Below are 19,947 nucleotides of genomic sequence, written 5' to 3'. Positions count from 1 at the left end.
TTCTTGTAATGTAATATTTTTGTTGTCGCTTGCTTGTATTTATAACAGCACATGTCAGTGTATTAATGTATTCTCGTTCCTAAAAAGAAACTCTATAAATTTTTAGCGTTACGGAAAAACGCGGGGAAAAGAATTACGTCCCCTTCTACTGTTTCAATCATCGTTAATAGCGACGTCGCCTCAGAACGAGGGCAAACGATGGAAACTGCAGTCGGCCGTAAGTTTTTTTCCTCCTTCTGAAATTTATTTAAAAATTGCTGTACCGGTCAATTCCTTTAAAAAATAGAACAGGTGAACTGTTTATGTTTGTGTTAACTAAACGAGACAGTGAAAAGTCCGTGCTGATTGTGAAAAAGCGTTGAATTTATTTTCTGATTAATGAAATTTCTAGGCTTTAAAAACTGCGTTCGTCGGACCTAGGATGAATCAACATGATCATGTTATTTCGTTCGATTAAGATTAAATACGTATACGTATGTTATACGTTTAAAAATATATTCTGGCGACTTGCCGTATTTCACAAGCCGCTTTTTATTTTCACACCCGTTTTGTCATGCAGAAATCGTTTCATGCTGTCAGGTATTTGAAGGCAAAGCAAGATCTCGTGTTTCGTGTGCTTTTTGTATATAAATTTGCAAAATTTGTGTAGCTTTGGTTAAAATTAAAACACCGTGTTGAGTAAGAAATAGGATTTGTAGGCTTTGGAAACTCGGAAAGATTTGAGTATCGCTTCTCGGCCTTTTGGCTAAGATCAAAGTGTAGTATCTGTTCTTATCAGCTTAATATCTGATACGTACCCCATGTGGGTACTTCGATATTAAACTGATTTTTGCAACTAGGTGAGATGTTAGGTGCTTGCACCGCTCTTGCCACGAGTTGGCCTGGTATTGCAGTACCTCCAGGATCGGCTCACTCCCCCTGTTTGGGGAGTAAAATTAAAATAGAAAAATAGCTTTCCCTTCAATAGCCTGCGAAACAGCCCCAGTAAAATATTCTCTAATGCTTTTCACTGAGCACTACATGTGTACTTTTTCTATATATCTTTCCTTATTTAAGGAGTTTGCGTAAATTGTATAGTTTTACTCATTGTTGTAAATCATTCTACTTCTCGTGCATGTAAAATAAGTTGCATTTTCTTTTTTTCTTTTTATGTCTTGTTCTCTAAAAAGTTCTTTTCTTTCTTGTAATGTAATATTTTTGTTGTCGCTTGCTTGTATTTATAACAGCACATGTCAGTGTATTAATGTATTCTCGTTCCTAAAAAGAAACTCTATAAATTTTTAGCGTTACGGAAAAACGCGGGGGAAAAGAATTACGTCCCCTTCTACTGTTTCAATCATCGTTAATAGCGACGTCGCCTCAGAACGAGGGGCAAACGATGGAAACTGCAGTCGGCCGGTAAGTTTTTTCCTCCTTCTGAAATTTATTTAAAAATTGCTGTACCGGTCAATTCCTTTAAAAAATAGAACAGGGTGAACTGTTTATGTTTGTGTTAACTAAACGAGACAGTGAAAAGTCCCGTGCTGATTGTGAAAAAGCGTTGAATTTATTTTCTGATTAATGAAATTTCCTAGGCTTTAAAAACTGCGTTCGTCGGACCTAGGATGAATCAACATGATCATGTTATTTCGTTCGATTAAGATTAAATACGTATACGTATGTTATACGTTTAAAAATATATTCTGGCGACTTGCCGTATTTCACAGCCGCTTTTTATTTTCACACCCGTTTTGTCATGCAGAAATCGTTTCATGCTGTCAGGTATTTGAAGCAAAGCAAGATCTCGTGTTTCGTGTGCTTTTTGTATATAAATTTGCAAAATTTGTGTAGCTTTGGTTAAAATTAAAACACCGTGTTGAGTAAGAAATAGGATTTGTAGGCTTTGGAAACTCGGAAAGATTTGAGTATCGCTTCTCGGCCTTTTGGCTAAGATCAAAGTGTAGTATCTGTTCTTATCAGCTTAATATCTGATACGTACCCCATGTGGGTACTTCGATATTAAACTGATTTTTGCAACTAGGTGAGATGTTAGGTGCTTGCACCGCTCTTGCCACGAGTTGGCCTGGTATTGCAGTACCTCCAGGATCGGCTCACTCCCCTGTTTGGGGAGAAAATTAAAATAGAAAAATAGCTTTCCCTTCAATAGCCTGCGAAACAGCCCCAGTAAAATATTCTCTAATGCTTTTCACTGAGCACTACATGTGTACTTTTTCTATATATCTTTCTTATTTAAGGAGTTTGCGTAAATTGTATAGTTTTACTCATTGTTGTAAATCATTCTACTTCTCGTGCATGTAAAATAAGTTGCATTTTCTTTTTTTTCTTTTTATGTCTGTTCTCTAAAAAGTTCTTTTCTTTTCTTGTAATGTAATATTTTTGTTGTCGCTTGCTTGTATTTATAACAGCACATGTCAGTGTATTAATGATTTCTCGTTCCTAAAAAGAAACTCTATAAATTTTTAGCGTTACGGAAAAACGCGGGGAAAAGAATTACGTCCCCTTCTACTGTTTCAATCATCGTTAATAGCGACGTCGCCTCAGAACGAGGGCAAACGATGGAAACTGCAGTCGGCCGGTAAGTTTTTTCCTCCTTCTGAAATTTATTTAAAAATTGCTGTACCGGTCAATTCCTTAAAAAATAGAACAGGTGAACTGTTTATGTTTGTGTTAACTAAACGAGACAGTGAAAAGTCCGTGCTGATTGTGAAAAAGCGTTGAATTTATTTTTCTGATTAATGAAATTTCCTAGGCTTTAAAAACTGCGTTCGTCGGACCTAGGATGAATCACATGATCATGTTATTTCGTTCGATTAAGATTAAATACGTATACGTATGTTATACGTTTAAAAATATATTCTGGCGACTTGCCGTATTTCACAAGCCGCTTTTATTTTCACACCCGTTTTGTCATGCAGAAATCGTTTCATGCTGTCAGGTATTTGAAGCAAAGCAAGATCTCGTGTTTCGTGTGCTTTTTGTATATAAATTTGCAAAATTTGTGTAGCTTTGGTTAAAATTAAAACACCGTGTTTGAGTAAGAAATAGGATTTGTAGGCTTTGGAAACTCGGAAAGATTTGAGTATCGCTTCTCGGCCTTTTGGCTAAGATCAAAGTGTAGTATCTGTTCTTATCAGCTTAATATCTGATACGTACCCCATGTGGGTACTTCGATATTAAACTGATTTTGCAACTAGGTGAGATGTTAGGTGCTTGCACCGCTCTTGCCACGAGTTGGCCTGGTATTGCAGTACCTCCAGGATCGGCTCACTCCCCCTGTTTGGGGAGAAAATTAAAATAGAAAAATAGCTTTCCCTTCAATAGCCTGCGAAACAGCCCCAGTAAAATATTCTCTAATGCTTTTCACTGAGCACTACATGTGTACTTTTTCTATATATCTTTCTTATTTAAGGAGTTTGCGTAAATTGTATAGTTTTACTCATTGTTGTAAATCATTCTACTTCTCGTGCATGTAAAATAAGTTGCATTTTCTTTTTTTTCTTTTTTATGTCTGTTCTCTAAAAAGTTCTTTTCTTTTCTTGTAATGTAATATTTTTGTTGTCGCTTGCTTGTATTTATAACAGCACATGTCAGTGTATTAATGTATTCTCGTTCCTAAAAAGAAACTCTATAAATTTTTAGCGTTACGGAAAAACGCGGGGAAAAGAATTACGTCCCCTTCTACTGTTTCAATCATCGTTAATAGCGACGTCGCCTCAGAACGAGGGCAAACGATGGAAACTGCAGTCGGCCGGTAAGTTTTTTCCTCCTTCTGAAATTTATTTAAAAATTGCTGTACCGGTCAATTCCTTTAAAAAATAGAACAGGTGAACTGTTTATGTTTGTGTTAACTAAACGAGACAGTGAAAAGTCCGTGCTGATTGTGAAAAAGCGTTGAATTTATTTTCTGATTAATGAAATTTCCTAGGCTTTAAAAACTGCGTTCGTCGGACCTAGGATGAATCAACATGATCATGTTATTTCGTTCGATTAAGATTAAATACGTATACGTATGTTATACGTTTAAAAATATATTCTGGCGACTTGCCGTATTTCACAAGCCGCTTTTTATTTTCACACCCGTTTTGTCATGCAGAAATCGTTTCATGCTGTCAGGTATTTGAAGCAAAGCAAGATCTCGTGTTTCGTGTGCTTTTTGTATATAAATTTGCAAAATTTGTGTAGCTTTGGTTAAAATTAAAACACCGTGTTTGAGTAAGAAATAGGATTTGTAGGCTTTGGAAACTCGGAAAGATTTGAGTATCGCTTCTCGGCCTTTTGGCTAAGATCAAAGTGTAGTATCTGTTCTTATCAGCTTAATATCTGATACGTACCCCATGTGGGTACTTCGATATTAAACTGATTTTTGCAACTAGGTGAGATGTTAGGTGCTTGCACCGCTCTTGCCACGAGTTGGCCTGGTATTGCAGTACCTCCAGGATCGGCTCACTCCCCCTGTTTGGGGAGAAAATTAAAATAGAAAAATAGCTTTCCCTTCAATAGCCTGCGAAACAGCCCCAGTAAAATATTCTCTAATGCTTTTCACTGAGCACTACATGTGTACTTTTTCTATATATCTTTCTTATTTAAGGAGTTTGCGTAAATTGTATAGTTTTACTCATTGTTGTAAATCATTCTACTTCTCGTGCATGTAAAATAAGTTGCATTTTCTTTTTTTTCTTTTTTATGTCTGTTCTCTAAAAAGTTCTTTTCTTTTCTTGTAATGTAATATTTTTGTTGTCGCTTGCTTGTATTTATAACAGCACATGTCAGTGTATTAATGTATTCTCGTTCCTAAAAAGAAACTCTATAAATTTTTAGCGTTACGGAAAAACGCGGGGAAAAGAATTACGTCCCCTTCTACTGTTTCAATCATCGTTAATAGCGACGTCGCCTCAGAACGAGGGCAAACGATGGAAACTGCAGTCGGCCGGTAAGTTTTTTTCCTCCTTCTGAAATTTATTTAAAAATTGCTGTACCGGTCAATTCCTTTAAAAAATAGAACAGGTGAACTGTTTATGTTTGTGTTAACTAAACGAGACAGTGAAAAGTCCGTGCTGATTGTGAAAAAGCGTTGAATTTATTTTCTGATTAATGAAATTTCCTAGGCTTTAAAAACTGCGTTCGTCGGACCTAGGATGAATCAACATGATCATGTTATTTCGTTCGATTAAGATTAAATACGTATACGTATGTTATACGTTTAAAAATATATTCTGGCGACTTGCCGTATTTCACAAGCCGCTTTTTATTTTCACACCCGTTTTGTCATGCAGAAATCGTTTCATGCTGTCAGGTATTTGAAGCAAAGCAAGATCTCGTGTTTCGTGTGCTTTTTGTATATAAATTTGCAAAATTTGTGTAGCTTTGGTTAAAATTAAAACACCGTGTTTGAGTAAGAAATAGGATTTGTAGGCTTTGGAAACTCGGAAAGATTTGAGTATCGCTTCTCGGCCTTTTGGCTAAGATCAAAGTGTAGTATCTGTTCTTATCAGCTTAATATCTGATACGTACCCCATGTGGGTACTTCGATATTAAACTGATTTTTGCAACTAGGTGAGATGTTAGGTGCTTGCACCGCTCTTGCCACGAGTTGGCCTGGTATTGCAGTACCTCCAGGATCGGCTCACTCCCCCTGTTTGGGGAGAAAATTAAAATAGAAAAATAGCTTTCCCTTCAATAGCCTGCGAAACAGCCCCAGTAAAATATTCTCTAATGCTTTTCACTGAGCACTACATGTGTACTTTTTCTATATATCTTTCTTATTTAAGGAGTTTGCGTAAATTGTATAGTTTTACTCATTGTTGTAAATCATTCTACTTCTCGTGCATGTAAAATAAGTTGCATTTTCTTTTTTTTCTTTTTTATGTCTGTTCTCTAAAAAGTTCTTTTCTTTTCTTGTAATGTAATATTTTTGTTGTCGCTTGCTTGTATTTATAACAGCACATGTCAGTGTATTAATGTATTCTCGTTCCTAAAAAGAAACTCTATAAATTTTTAGCGTTACGGAAAAACGCGGGGAAAAGAATTACGTCCCCTTCTACTGTTTCAATCATCGTTAATAGCGACGTCGCCTCAGAACGAGGGCAAACGATGGAAACTGCAGTCGGCCGGTAAGTTTTTTCCTCCTTCTGAAATTTATTTAAAAATTGCTGTACCGGTCAATTCCTTTAAAAAATAGAACAGGTGAACTGTTTATGTTTGTGTTAACTAAACGAGACAGTGAAAAGTCCGTGCTGATTGTGAAAAAGCGTTGAATTTATTTTCTGATTAATGAAATTTCCTAGGCTTTAAAAACTGCGTTCGTCGGACCTAGGATGAATCAACATGATCATGTTATTTCGTTCGATTAAGATTAAATACGTATACGTATGTTATACGTTTAAAAATATATTCTGGCGACTTGCCGTATTTCACAAGCCGCTTTTTATTTTCACACCCGTTTTGTCATGCAGAAATCGTTTCATGCTGTCAGGTATTTGAAGCAAAGCAAGATCTCGTGTTTCGTGTGCTTTTTGTATATAAATTTGCAAAATTTGTGTAGCTTTGGTTAAAATTAAAACACCGTGTTTGAGTAAGAAATAGGATTTGTAGGCTTTGGAAACTCGGAAAGATTTGAGTATCGCTTCTCGGCCTTTTGGCTAAGATCAAAGTGTAGTATCTGTTCTTATCAGCTTAATATCTGATACGTACCCCATGTGGGTACTTCGATATTAAACTGATTTTTGCAACTAGGTGAGATGTTAGGTGCTTGCACCGCTCTTGCCACGAGTTGGCCTGGTATTGCAGTACCTCCAGGATCGGCTCACTCCCCCTGTTTGGGGAGAAAATTAAAATAGAAAAATAGCTTTCCCTTCAATAGCCTGCGAAACAGCCCCAGTAAAATATTCTCTAATGCTTTTCACTGAGCACTACATGTGTACTTTTTCTATATATCTTTCTTATTTAAGGAGTTTGCGTAAATTGTATAGTTTTACTCATTGTTGTAAATCATTCTACTTCTCGTGCATGTAAAATAAGTTGCATTTTCTTTTTTTTCTTTTTTATGTCTGTTCTCTAAAAAGTTCTTTTCTTTTCTTGTAATGTAATATTTTTGTTGTCGCTTGCTTGTATTTATAACAGCACATGTCAGTGTATTAATGTATTCTCGTTCCTAAAAAGAAACTCTATAAATTTTTAGCGTTACGGAAAAACGCGGGGAAAAGAATTACGTCCCCTTCTACTGTTTCAATCATCGTTAATAGCGACGTCGCCTCAGAACGAGGGCAAACGATGGAAACTGCAGTCGGCCGGTAAGTTTTTTCCTCCTTCTGAAATTTATTTAAAAATTGCTGTACCGGTCAATTCCTTTAAAAAATAGAACAGGTGAACTGTTTATGTTTGTGTTAACTAAACGAGACAGTGAAAAGTCCGTGCTGATTGTGAAAAAGCGTTGAATTTATTTTCTGATTAATGAAATTTCCTAGGCTTTAAAAACTGCGTTCGTCGGACCTAGGATGAATCAACATGATCATGTTATTTCGTTCGATTAAGATTAAATACGTATACGTATGTTATACGTTTAAAAATATATTCTGGCGACTTGCCGTATTTCACAAGCCGCTTTTTATTTTCACACCCGTTTTGTCATGCAGAAATCGTTTCATGCTGTCAGGTATTTGAAGCAAAGCAAGATCTCGTGTTTCGTGTGCTTTTTGTATATAAATTTGCAAAATTTGTGTAGCTTTGGTTAAAATTAAAACACCGTGTTTGAGTAAGAAATAGGATTTGTAGGCTTTGGAAACTCGGAAAGATTTGAGTATCGCTTCTCGGCCTTTTGGCTAAGATCAAAGTGTAGTATCTGTTCTTATCAGCTTAATATCTGATACGTACCCCATGTGGGTACTTCGATATTAAACTGATTTTTGCAACTAGGTGAGATGTTAGGTGCTTGCACCGCTCTTGCCACGAGTTGGCCTGGTATTGCAGTACCTCCAGGATCGGCTCACTCCCCCTGTTTGGGGAGAAAATTAAAATAGAAAAATAGCTTTCCCTTCAATAGCCTGCGAAACAGCCCCAGTAAAATATTCTCTAATGCTTTTCACTGAGCACTACATGTGTACTTTTTCTATATATCTTTCTTATTTAAGGAGTTTGCGTAAATTGTATAGTTTTACTCATTGTTGTAAATCATTCTACTTCTCGTGCATGTAAAATAAGTTGCATTTTCTTTTTTTTCTTTTTTATGTCTGTTCTCTAAAAAGTTCTTTTCTTTTCTTGTAATGTAATATTTTTGTTGTCGCTTGCTTGTATTTATAACAGCACATGTCAGTGTATTAATGTATTCTCGTTCCTAAAAAGAAACTCTATAAATTTTTAGCGTTACGGAAAAACGCGGGGAAAAGAATTACGTCCCCTTCTACTGTTTCAATCATCGTTAATAGCGACGTCGCCTCAGAACGAGGGCAAACGATGGAAACTGCAGTCGGCCGGTAAGTTTTTTCCTCCTTCTGAAATTTATTTAAAAATTGCTGTACCGGTCAATTCCTTTAAAAAATAGAACAGGTGAACTGTTTATGTTTGTGTTAACTAAACGAGACAGTGAAAAGTCCGTGCTGATTGTGAAAAAGCGTTGAATTTATTTTCTGATTAATGAAATTTCCTAGGCTTTAAAAACTGCGTTCGTCGGACCTAGGATGAATCAACATGATCATGTTATTTCGTTCGATTAAGATTAAATACGTATACGTATGTTATACGTTTAAAAATATATTCTGGCGACTTGCCGTATTTCACAAGCCGCTTTTTATTTTCACACCCGTTTTGTCATGCAGAAATCGTTTCATGCTGTCAGGTATTTGAAGCAAAGCAAGATCTCGTGTTTCGTGTGCTTTTTGTATATAAATTTGCAAAATTTGTGTAGCTTTGGTTAAAATTAAAACACCGTGTTTGAGTAAGAAATAGGATTTGTAGGCTTTGGAAACTCGGAAAGATTTGAGTATCGCTTCTCGGCCTTTTGGCTAAGATCAAAGTGTAGTATCTGTTCTTATCAGCTTAATATCTGATACGTACCCCATGTGGGTACTTCGATATTAAACTGATTTTTGCAACTAGGTGAGATGTTAGGTGCTTGCACCGCTCTTGCCACGAGTTGGCCTGGTATTGCAGTACCTCCAGGATCGGCTCACTCCCCCTGTTTGGGGAGAAAATTAAAATAGAAAAATAGCTTTCCCTTCAATAGCCTGCGAAACAGCCCCAGTAAAATATTCTCTAATGCTTTTCACTGAGCACTACATGTGTACTTTTTCTATATATCTTTCTTATTTAAGGAGTTTGCGTAAATTGTATAGTTTTACTCATTGTTGTAAATCATTCTACTTCTCGTGCATGTAAAATAAGTTGCATTTTCTTTTTTTTCTTTTTTATGTCTGTTCTCTAAAAAGTTCTTTTCTTTTCTTGTAATGTAATATTTTTGTTGTCGCTTGCTTGTATTTATAACAGCACATGTCAGTGTATTAATGTATTCTCGTTCCTAAAAAGAAACTCTATAAATTTTTAGCGTTACGGAAAAACGCGGGGAAAAGAATTACGTCCCCTTCTACTGTTTCAATCATCGTTAATAGCGACGTCGCCTCAGAACGAGGGCAAACGATGGAAACTGCAGTCGGCCGGTAAGTTTTTTCCTCCTTCTGAAATTTATTTAAAAATTGCTGTACCGGTCAATTCCTTTAAAAAATAGAACAGGTGAACTGTTTATGTTTGTGTTAACTAAACGAGACAGTGAAAAGTCCGTGCTGATTGTGAAAAAGCGTTGAATTTATTTTCTGATTAATGAAATTTCCTAGGCTTTAAAAACTGCGTTCGTCGGACCTAGGATGAATCAACATGATCATGTTATTTCGTTCGATTAAGATTAAATACGTATACGTATGTTATACGTTTAAAAATATATTCTGGCGACTTGCCGTATTTCACAAGCCGCTTTTTATTTTCACACCCGTTTTGTCATGCAGAAATCGTTTCATGCTGTCAGGTATTTGAAGCAAAGCAAGATCTCGTGTTTCGTGTGCTTTTTGTATATAAATTTGCAAAATTTGTGTAGCTTTGGTTAAAATTAAAACACCGTGTTTGAGTAAGAAATAGGATTTGTAGGCTTTGGAAACTCGGAAAGATTTGAGTATCGCTTCTCGGCCTTTTGGCTAAGATCAAAGTGTAGTATCTGTTCTTATCAGCTTAATATCTGATACGTACCCCATGTGGGTACTTCGATATTAAACTGATTTTTGCAACTAGGTGAGATGTTAGGTGCTTGCACCGCTCTTGCCACGAGTTGGCCTGGTATTGCAGTACCTCCAGGATCGGCTCACTCCCCCTGTTTGGGGAGAAAATTAAAATAGAAAAATAGCTTTCCCTTCAATAGCCTGCGAAACAGCCCCAGTAAAATATTCTCTAATGCTTTTCACTGAGCACTACATGTGTACTTTTTCTATATATCTTTCTTATTTAAGGAGTTTGCGTAAATTGTATAGTTTTACTCATTGTTGTAAATCATTCTACTTCTCGTGCATGTAAAATAAGTTGCATTTTCTTTTTTTTCTTTTTTATGTCTGTTCTCTAAAAAGTTCTTTTCTTTTCTTGTAATGTAATATTTTTGTTGTCGCTTGCTTGTATTTATAACAGCACATGTCAGTGTATTAATGTATTCTCGTTCCTAAAAAGAAACTCTATAAATTTTTAGCGTTACGGAAAAACGCGGGGAAAAGAATTACGTCCCCTTCTACTGTTTCAATCATCGTTAATAGCGACGTCGCCTCAGAACGAGGGCAAACGATGGAAACTGCAGTCGGCCGGTAAGTTTTTTCCTCCTTCTGAAATTTATTTAAAAATTGCTGTACCGGTCAATTCCTTTAAAAAATAGAACAGGTGAACTGTTTATGTTTGTGTTAACTAAACGAGACAGTGAAAAGTCCGTGCTGATTGTGAAAAAGCGTTGAATTTATTTTCTGATTAATGAAATTTCCTAGGCTTTAAAAACTGCGTTCGTCGGACCTAGGATGAATCAACATGATCATGTTATTTCGTTCGATTAAGATTAAATACGTATACGTATGTTATACGTTTAAAAATATATTCTGGCGACTTGCCGTATTTCACAAGCCGCTTTTTATTTTCACACCCGTTTTGTCATGCAGAAATCGTTTCATGCTGTCAGGTATTTGAAGCAAAGCAAGATCTCGTGTTTCGTGTGCTTTTTGTATATAAATTTGCAAAATTTGTGTAGCTTTGGTTAAAATTAAAACACCGTGTTTGAGTAAGAAATAGGATTTGTAGGCTTTGGAAACTCGGAAAGATTTGAGTATCGCTTCTCGGCCTTTTGGCTAAGATCAAAGTGTAGTATCTGTTCTTATCAGCTTAATATCTGATACGTACCCCATGTGGGTACTTCGATATTAAACTGATTTTTGCAACTAGGTGAGATGTTAGGTGCTTGCACCGCTCTTGCCACGAGTTGGCCTGGTATTGCAGTACCTCCAGGATCGGCTCACTCCCCCTGTTTGGGGAGAAAATTAAAATAGAAAAATAGCTTTCCCTTCAATAGCCTGCGAAACAGCCCCAGTAAAATATTCTCTAATGCTTTTCACTGAGCACTACATGTGTACTTTTTCTATATATCTTTCTTATTTAAGGAGTTTGCGTAAATTGTATAGTTTTACTCATTGTTGTAAATCATTCTACTTCTCGTGCATGTAAAATAAGTTGCATTTTCTTTTTTTTCTTTTTTATGTCTGTTCTCTAAAAAGTTCTTTTCTTTTCTTGTAATGTAATATTTTTGTTGTCGCTTGCTTGTATTTATAACAGCACATGTCAGTGTATTAATGTATTCTCGTTCCTAAAAAGAAACTCTATAAATTTTTAGCGTTACGGAAAAACGCGGGGAAAAGAATTACGTCCCCTTCTACTGTTTCAATCATCGTTAATAGCGACGTCGCCTCAGAACGAGGGCAAACGATGGAAACTGCAGTCGGCCGGTAAGTTTTTTCCTCCTTCTGAAATTTATTTAAAAATTGCTGTACCGGTCAATTCCTTTAAAAAATAGAACAGGTGAACTGTTTATGTTTGTGTTAACTAAACGAGACAGTGAAAAGTCCGTGCTGATTGTGAAAAAGCGTTGAATTTATTTTCTGATTAATGAAATTTCCTAGGCTTTAAAAACTGCGTTCGTCGGACCTAGGATGAATCAACATGATCATGTTATTTCGTTCGATTAAGATTAAATACGTATACGTATGTTATACGTTTAAAAATATATTCTGGCGACTTGCCGTATTTCACAAGCCGCTTTTTATTTTCACACCCGTTTTGTCATGCAGAAATCGTTTCATGCTGTCAGGTATTTGAAGCAAAGCAAGATCTCGTGTTTCGTGTGCTTTTTGTATATAAATTTGCAAAATTTGTGTAGCTTTGGTTAAAATTAAAACACCGTGTTTGAGTAAGAAATAGGATTTGTAGGCTTTGGAAACTCGGAAAGATTTGAGTATCGCTTCTCGGCCTTTTGGCTAAGATCAAAGTGTAGTATCTGTTCTTATCAGCTTAATATCTGATACGTACCCCATGTGGGTACTTCGATATTAAACTGATTTTTGCAACTAGGTGAGATGTTAGGTGCTTGCACCGCTCTTGCCACGAGTTGGCCTGGTATTGCAGTACCTCCAGGATCGGCTCACTCCCCCTGTTTGGGGAGAAAATTAAAATAGAAAAATAGCTTTCCCTTCAATAGCCTGCGAAACAGCCCCAGTAAAATATTCTCTAATGCTTTTCACTGAGCACTACATGTGTACTTTTTCTATATATCTTTCTTATTTAAGGAGTTTGCGTAAATTGTATAGTTTTACTCATTGTTGTAAATCATTCTACTTCTCGTGCATGTAAAATAAGTTGCATTTTCTTTTTTTTCTTTTTTATGTCTGTTCTCTAAAAAGTTCTTTTCTTTTCTTGTAATGTAATATTTTTGTTGTCGCTTGCTTGTATTTATAACAGCACATGTCAGTGTATTAATGTATTCTCGTTCCTAAAAAGAAACTCTATAAATTTTTAGCGTTACGGAAAAACGCGGGGAAAAGAATTACGTCCCCTTCTACTGTTTCAATCATCGTTAATAGCGACGTCGCCTCAGAACGAGGGCAAACGATGGAAACTGCAGTCGGCCGGTAAGTTTTTTCCTCCTTCTGAAATTTATTTAAAAATTGCTGTACCGGTCAATTCCTTTAAAAAATAGAACAGGTGAACTGTTTATGTTTGTGTTAACTAAACGAGACAGTGAAAAGTCCGTGCTGATTGTGAAAAAGCGTTGAATTTATTTTCTGATTAATGAAATTTCCTAGGCTTTAAAAACTGCGTTCGTCGGACCTAGGATGAATCAACATGATCATGTTATTTCGTTCGATTAAGATTAAATACGTATACGTATGTTATACGTTTAAAAATATATTCTGGCGACTTGCCGTATTTCACAAGCCGCTTTTTATTTTCACACCCGTTTTGTCATGCAGAAATCGTTTCATGCTGTCAGGTATTTGAAGCAAAGCAAGATCTCGTGTTTCGTGTGCTTTTTGTATATAAATTTGCAAAATTTGTGTAGCTTTGGTTAAAATTAAAACACCGTGTTTGAGTAAGAAATAGGATTTGTAGGCTTTGGAAACTCGGAAAGATTTGAGTATCGCTTCTCGGCCTTTTGGCTAAGATCAAAGTGTAGTATCTGTTCTTATCAGCTTAATATCTGATACGTACCCCATGTGGGTACTTCGATATTAAACTGATTTTTGCAACTAGGTGAGATGTTAGGTGCTTGCACCGCTCTTGCCACGAGTTGGCCTGGTATTGCAGTACCTCCAGGATCGGCTCACTCCCCCTGTTTGGGGAGAAAATTAAAATAGAAAAATAGCTTTCCCTTCAATAGCCTGCGAAACAGCCCCAGTAAAATATTCTCTAATGCTTTTCACTGAGCACTACATGTGTACTTTTTCTATATATCTTTCTTATTTAAGGAGTTTGCGTAAATTGTATAGTTTTACTCATTGTTGTAAATCATTCTACTTCTCGTGCATGTAAAATAAGTTGCATTTTCTTTTTTTTCTTTTTTATGTCTGTTCTCTAAAAAGTTCTTTTCTTTTCTTGTAATGTAATATTTTTGTTGTCGCTTGCTTGTATTTATAACAGCACATGTCAGTGTATTAATGTATTCTCGTTCCTAAAAAGAAACTCTATAAATTTTTAGCGTTACGGAAAAACGCGGGGAAAAGAATTACGTCCCCTTCTACTGTTTCAATCATCGTTAATAGCGACGTCGCCTCAGAACGAGGGCAAACGATGGAAACTGCAGTCGGCCGGTAAGTTTTTTCCTCCTTCTGAAATTTATTTAAAAATTGCTGTACCGGTCAATTCCTTTAAAAAATAGAACAGGTGAACTGTTTATGTTTGTGTTAACTAAACGAGACAGTGAAAAGTCCGTGCTGATTGTGAAAAAGCGTTGAATTTATTTTCTGATTAATGAAATTTCCTAGGCTTTAAAAACTGCGTTCGTCGGACCTAGGATGAATCAACATGATCATGTTATTTCGTTCGATTAAGATTAAATACGTATACGTATGTTATACGTTTAAAAATATATTCTGGCGACTTGCCGTATTTCACAAGCCGCTTTTTATTTTCACACCCGTTTTGTCATGCAGAAATCGTTTCATGCTGTCAGGTATTTGAAGCAAAGCAAGATCTCGTGTTTCGTGTGCTTTTTGTATATAAATTTGCAAAATTTGTGTAGCTTTGGTTAAAATTAAAACACCGTGTTTGAGTAAGAAATAGGATTTGTAGGCTTTGGAAACTCGGAAAGATTTGAGTATCGCTTCTCGGCCTTTTGGCTAAGATCAAAGTGTAGTATCTGTTCTTATCAGCTTAATATCTGATACGTACCCCATGTGGGTACTTCGATATTAAACTGATTTTTGCAACTAGGTGAGATGTTAGGTGCTTGCACCGCTCTTGCCACGAGTTGGCCTGGTATTGCAGTACCTCCAGGATCGGCTCACTCCCCCTGTTTGGGGAGAAAATTAAAATAGAAAAATAGCTTTCCCTTCAATAGCCTGCGAAACAGCCCCAGTAAAATATTCTCTAATGCTTTTCACTGAGCACTACATGTGTACTTTTTCTATATATCTTTCTTATTTAAGGAGTTTGCGTAAATTGTATAGTTTTACTCATTGTTGTAAATCATTCTACTTCTCGTGCATGTAAAATAAGTTGCATTTTCTTTTTTTTCTTTTTTATGTCTGTTCTCTAAAAAGTTCTTTTCTTTTCTTGTAATGTAATATTTTTGTTGTCGCTTGCTTGTATTTATAACAGCACATGTCAGTGTATTAATGTATTCTCGTTCCTAAAAAGAAACTCTATAAATTTTTAGCGTTACGGAAAAACGCGGGGAAAAGAATTACGTCCCCTTCTACTGTTTCAATCATCGTTAATAGCGACGTCGCCTCAGAACGAGGGCAAACGATGGAAACTGCAGTCGGCCGGTAAGTTTTTTCCTCCTTCTGAAATTTATTTAAAAATTGCTGTACCGGTCAATTCCTTTAAAAAATAGAACAGGTGAACTGTTTATGTTTGTGTTAACTAAACGAGACAGTGAAAAGTCCGTGCTGATTGTGAAAAAGCGTTGAATTTATTTTCTGATTAATGAAATTTCCTAGGCTTTAAAAACTGCGTTCGTCGGACCTAGGATGAATCAACATGATCATGTTATTTCGTTCGATTAAGATTAAATACGTATACGTATGTTATACGTTTAAAAATATATTCTGGCGACTTGCCGTATTTCACAAGCCGCTTTTTATTTTCACACCCGTTTTGTCATGCAGAAATCGTTTCATGCTGTCAGGTATTTGAAGCAAAGCAAGATCTCGTGTTTCGTGTGCTTTTTGTATATAAATTTGCAAAATTTGTGTAGCTTTGGTTAAAATTAAAACACCGTGTTTGAGTAAGAAATAGGATTTGTAGGCTTTGGAAACTCGGAAAGATTTGAGTATCGCTTCTCGGCCTTTTGGCTAAGATCAAAGTGTAGTATCTGTTCTTATCAGCTTAATATCTGATACGTACCCCATGTGGGTACTTCGATATTAAACTGATTTTTGCAACTAGGTGAGATGTTAGGTGCTTGCACCGCTCTTGCCACGAGTTGGCCTGGTATTGCAGTACCTCCAGGATCGGCTCACTCCCCCTGTTTGGGGAGAAAATTAAAATAGAAAAATAGCTTTCCCTTCAATAGCCTGCGAAACAGCCCCAGTAAAATATTCTCTAATGCTTTTCACTGAGCACTACATGTGTACTTTTTCTATATATCTTTCTTATTTAAGGAGTTTGCGTAAATTGTATAGTTTTACTCATTGTTGTAAATCATTCTACTTCTCGTGCATGTAAAATAAGTTGCATTTTCTTTTTTTTCTTTTTTATGTCTGTTCTCTAAAAAGTTCTTTTCTTTTCTTGTAATGTAATATTTTTGTTGTCGCTTGCTTGTATTTATAACAGCACATGTCAGTGTATTAATGTATTCTCGTTCCTAAAAAGAAACTCTATAAATTTTTAGCGTTACGGAAAAACGCGGGGAAAAGAATTACGTCCCCTTCTACTGTTTCAATCATCGTTAATAGCGACGTCGCCTCAGAACGAGGGCAAACGATGGAAACTGCAGTCGGCCGGTAAGTTTTTTCCTCCTTCTGAAATTTATTTAAAAATTGCTGTACCGGTCAATTCCTTTAAAAAATAGAACAGGTGAACTGTTTATGTTTGTGTTAACTAAACGAGACAGTGAAAAGTCCGTGCTGATTGTGAAAAAGCGTTGAATTTATTTTCTGATTAATGAAATTTCCTAGGCTTTAAAAACTGCGTTCGTCGGACCTAGGATGAATCAACATGATCATGTTATTTCGTTCGATTAAGATTAAATACGTATACGTATGTTATACGTTTAAAAATATATTCTGGCGACTTGCCGTATTTCACAAGCCGCTTTTTATTTTCACACCCGTTTTGTCATGCAGAAATCGTTTCATGCTGTCAGGTATTTGAAGCAAAGCAAGATCTCGTGTTTCGTGTGCTTTTTGTATATAAATTTGCAAAATTTGTGTAGCTTTGGTTAAAATTAAAACACCGTGTTTGAGTAAGAAATAGGATTTGTAGGCTTTGGAAACTCGGAAAGATTTGAGTATCGCTTCTCGGCCTTTTGGCAAAGATTAAAGCGAGTGAAAAGTTAAAGTTAAAAGTTAAAGTGTTAAAATGGATTTAGTAGATTATGGATTACTTAGATGCAGTGCGAAGTTTTCGTTTACGGATGGCTCACCAGTTAACACACGTACTTGGATTATCCGTGCATTAAAGAACATTGTTAACCCGGATGATGTGACAGCGATTTTCAAGGTGGATATTGGTGGTGTTTGGTATACAACCTTTACTACTGAAGATATTGCTGATAAAGTGATTAATTCGGACTTTACGTCGTTAGATACCAGAGTTGCAGTAAGCCGTGCAGACACAAGAACAGTGTTATTGAAAGTTTTGTGGCTTCCAGTGTGGTTAAAGCTAACTGCAGTTGAATCGTTTTTAGAACAGTATGGCAAAATAGTTAGTTGTTCACGTGAAACGGAGAAATCCGAAGGAATAACGTTTGCTAATGGGAACATTAAAGTTACATTGGAGATTTCAGAGAAGGATGTACAATCGTTACCATACCGTACTAGTATAGCAGGTAAAGACTGTCTACTTACCGTGGTGGGTAGGGCACCCTTATGCCTGAAGTGTAGAACCGTTGGACATATTCGTAAGAACTGTCCGTCAGGCAAAAAGGCAACAGTTCCGTTGGAAGCAGTCTCGGTTCCGGAGACTCAAAACAGTGACATTAGTGATGATACACCGGTAGATATGCAGGTTACACAGGATACTTCCCCCGTTACAAAGGATACGACACAGGAGACCGTGGATACGTCACAAGAGACCGTGGATACCGAAAAGTCCTCGTCCGTTTCCAAGTTATGGTCCGATATCGCGACAGATCCGGACGATCTTTCTGGAGAAGTACAGTACAAAGTTGTTAGTGGTAAAAAGCGAAAAGTGACTGATGTTAAAAGGGAAACATACCAACTGGTTTTACTTAATACATCAGAAGGGAAAGTTATACCGGTATTAGGTCGTGTAAATGACCAGAATAAGTTCGTTTCGTCTATACTCAGTGATACGGAATTACGGGATATAATTGGTAAAGAATCGGACAGGCATAAACATAAACAGTTAATATTAGACAGTTTACAAGCAGATTTTAATATTGTAGTACATGAAAATTATTGTAATTACAAATCAGCACTTTCTGATGGTTTTCTTTAAAGTCTAAAGTAATATGGAATTTGACATGTATTTATTACATGTAGTATTTAAAACAGTTCAGTTTAGAAATTTAAAGGTGAAAGTATTTATCGTAGCATACATGACAATGCATTATGGACTTTAGTGGGTTGTGTATGTACGATATTGATTTTGATGTTAAATGTAATCACTATGTATTGTGTATTTTGATTTTGTTAAAGGTAAACATTATAGGTAAAATTTATCGTATGATGTTTATTTATAGTTAAAGTTAAATATATTACTAGTTTACAAAAACTGGTTTTAGTTATAAAGGTAAATTATTTAAAGGAAAGTTTATATATAGATTTGTAAAAGGAATTCAAAACACTTTGTTGTTTATTTATAAATTGGGGGGTTTTCAGTAATTATTTAGGGGTTTTGAAAATAGATTTCATGTAAATTTATTTTTGGTAATTTCATTTAAATCTAAAAGTATTTGATTATCATTAATTTCCGGGACTTATTTAATATTGAGTTACAATCGTATTATCTGTGATATATGATTTTAACTATTGATTGTATTCAATATAGTATTTGATATCTATTATTAATAAAATGTTTGAAATATAAAAAAGTATCTGTTCTTATCAGCTTAATATCTGATACGTACCCCATGTGGGTACTTCGATATTAAACTGATTTTTGCAACTAGGTGAGATGTTAGGTGCTTGCACCGCTCTTGCCACGAGTTGGCCTGGTATTGCAGTACCTCCAGGATCGGCTCACTCCCCCTGTTTGGGGAGAAAATTAAAATAGAAAAATAGCTTTCCCTTCAATAGCCTGCGAAACAGCCCCAGTAAAATATTCTCTAATGCTTTTCACTGAGCACTACATGTGTACTTTTTCTATATATCTTTCTTATTTAAGGAGTTTGCGTAAATTGTATAGTTTTACTCATTGTTGTAAATCATTCTACTTCTCGTGCATGTAAAATAAGTTGCATTTTCTTTTTTTTCTTTTTTATGTCTGTTCTCTAAAAAGTTCTTTTCTTTTCTTGTAATGTAATATTTTTGTTGTCGCTTGCTTGTATTTATAACAGCACATGTCAGTGTATTAATGTATTCTCGTTCCTAAAAAGAAACTCTATAAATTTTTAGCGTTACGGAAAAACGCGGGGAAAAGAATTACGTCCCCTTCTACTGTTTCAATCATCGTTAATAGCGACGTCGCCTCAGAACGAGGGCAAACGATGGAAACTGCAGTCGGCCGGTAAGTTTTTTCCTCCTTCTGAAATTTATTTAAAAATTGCTGTACCGGTCAATTCCTTTAAAAAATAGAACAGGTGAACTGTTTATGTTTGTGTTAACTAAACGAGACAGTGAAAAGTCCGTGCTGATTGTGAAAAAGCGTTGAATTTATTTTCTGATTAATGAAATTTCCTAGGCTTTAAAAACTGCGTTCGTCGGACCTAGGATGAATCAACATGATCATGTTATTTCGTTCGATTAAGATTAAATACGTATACGTATGTTATACGTTTAAAAATATATTCTGGCGACTTGCCGTATTTCACAAGCCGCTTTTTAT

At 35.8% G+C, this 19,947-nt stretch overlaps 15 non-coding genes across 15 annotated transcripts; all 15 read left to right on the top strand.

Annotated features, from left to right (window-relative positions):
• The first annotated feature begins 725 nt into the window (after positions 1 to 725).
• On the top strand, positions 726 to 918 carry LOC139505979 (U2 spliceosomal RNA). Its single transcript, XR_011659862.1, has one exon. It is a non-coding gene; the product is annotated as a U2 spliceosomal RNA (small nuclear RNA).
• Positions 919 to 1,906: 988 nt separating this feature from the next.
• LOC139505978 (U2 spliceosomal RNA) lies at positions 1,907 to 2,099 on the top strand. The gene has a single exon (XR_011659861.1). It is a non-coding gene; the product is annotated as a U2 spliceosomal RNA (small nuclear RNA).
• Positions 2,100 to 3,081: 982 nt separating this feature from the next.
• LOC139505980 (U2 spliceosomal RNA) lies at positions 3,082 to 3,273 on the top strand. Its single transcript, XR_011659863.1, has one exon. It is a non-coding gene; the product is annotated as a U2 spliceosomal RNA (small nuclear RNA).
• A 986-nt stretch (positions 3,274 to 4,259) lies between these two features.
• On the top strand, positions 4,260 to 4,452 carry LOC139505977 (U2 spliceosomal RNA). The gene has a single exon (XR_011659860.1). It is a non-coding gene; the product is annotated as a U2 spliceosomal RNA (small nuclear RNA).
• Positions 4,453 to 5,439: 987 nt separating this feature from the next.
• Positions 5,440 to 5,632, top strand: LOC139505976 (U2 spliceosomal RNA). The gene has a single exon (XR_011659859.1). It is a non-coding gene; the product is annotated as a U2 spliceosomal RNA (small nuclear RNA).
• A 986-nt stretch (positions 5,633 to 6,618) lies between these two features.
• On the top strand, positions 6,619 to 6,811 carry LOC139505975 (U2 spliceosomal RNA). The gene has a single exon (XR_011659858.1). It is a non-coding gene; the product is annotated as a U2 spliceosomal RNA (small nuclear RNA).
• A 986-nt stretch (positions 6,812 to 7,797) lies between these two features.
• LOC139505974 (U2 spliceosomal RNA) lies at positions 7,798 to 7,990 on the top strand. The gene has a single exon (XR_011659857.1). It is a non-coding gene; the product is annotated as a U2 spliceosomal RNA (small nuclear RNA).
• A 986-nt stretch (positions 7,991 to 8,976) lies between these two features.
• LOC139505973 (U2 spliceosomal RNA) lies at positions 8,977 to 9,169 on the top strand. The gene has a single exon (XR_011659856.1). It is a non-coding gene; the product is annotated as a U2 spliceosomal RNA (small nuclear RNA).
• A 986-nt stretch (positions 9,170 to 10,155) lies between these two features.
• Positions 10,156 to 10,348, top strand: LOC139505972 (U2 spliceosomal RNA). The gene has a single exon (XR_011659855.1). It is a non-coding gene; the product is annotated as a U2 spliceosomal RNA (small nuclear RNA).
• Positions 10,349 to 11,334: 986 nt separating this feature from the next.
• On the top strand, positions 11,335 to 11,527 carry LOC139505985 (U2 spliceosomal RNA). Its single transcript, XR_011659868.1, has one exon. It is a non-coding gene; the product is annotated as a U2 spliceosomal RNA (small nuclear RNA).
• A 986-nt stretch (positions 11,528 to 12,513) lies between these two features.
• LOC139505984 (U2 spliceosomal RNA) lies at positions 12,514 to 12,706 on the top strand. The gene has a single exon (XR_011659867.1). It is a non-coding gene; the product is annotated as a U2 spliceosomal RNA (small nuclear RNA).
• A 986-nt stretch (positions 12,707 to 13,692) lies between these two features.
• LOC139505983 (U2 spliceosomal RNA) lies at positions 13,693 to 13,885 on the top strand. The gene has a single exon (XR_011659866.1). It is a non-coding gene; the product is annotated as a U2 spliceosomal RNA (small nuclear RNA).
• Positions 13,886 to 14,871: 986 nt separating this feature from the next.
• Positions 14,872 to 15,064, top strand: LOC139505982 (U2 spliceosomal RNA). Its single transcript, XR_011659865.1, has one exon. It is a non-coding gene; the product is annotated as a U2 spliceosomal RNA (small nuclear RNA).
• A 986-nt stretch (positions 15,065 to 16,050) lies between these two features.
• LOC139505971 (U2 spliceosomal RNA) lies at positions 16,051 to 16,243 on the top strand. Its single transcript, XR_011659854.1, has one exon. It is a non-coding gene; the product is annotated as a U2 spliceosomal RNA (small nuclear RNA).
• Positions 16,244 to 18,959: 2,716 nt separating this feature from the next.
• On the top strand, positions 18,960 to 19,151 carry LOC139505981 (U2 spliceosomal RNA). Its single transcript, XR_011659864.1, has one exon. It is a non-coding gene; the product is annotated as a U2 spliceosomal RNA (small nuclear RNA).
• Positions 19,152 to 19,947: the final 796 nt, after the last annotated feature.

Source organism: Mytilus edulis, unplaced genomic scaffold (genome assembly GCF_963676685.1).
Source record: "Mytilus edulis unplaced genomic scaffold, xbMytEdul2.2 SCAFFOLD_1915, whole genome shotgun sequence".
NCBI classification, from domain to species: Eukaryota; Metazoa; Mollusca; class Bivalvia; order Mytilida; family Mytilidae; genus Mytilus; species Mytilus edulis.
This window is presented reverse-complemented; position numbering and strand designations above follow the sequence as displayed.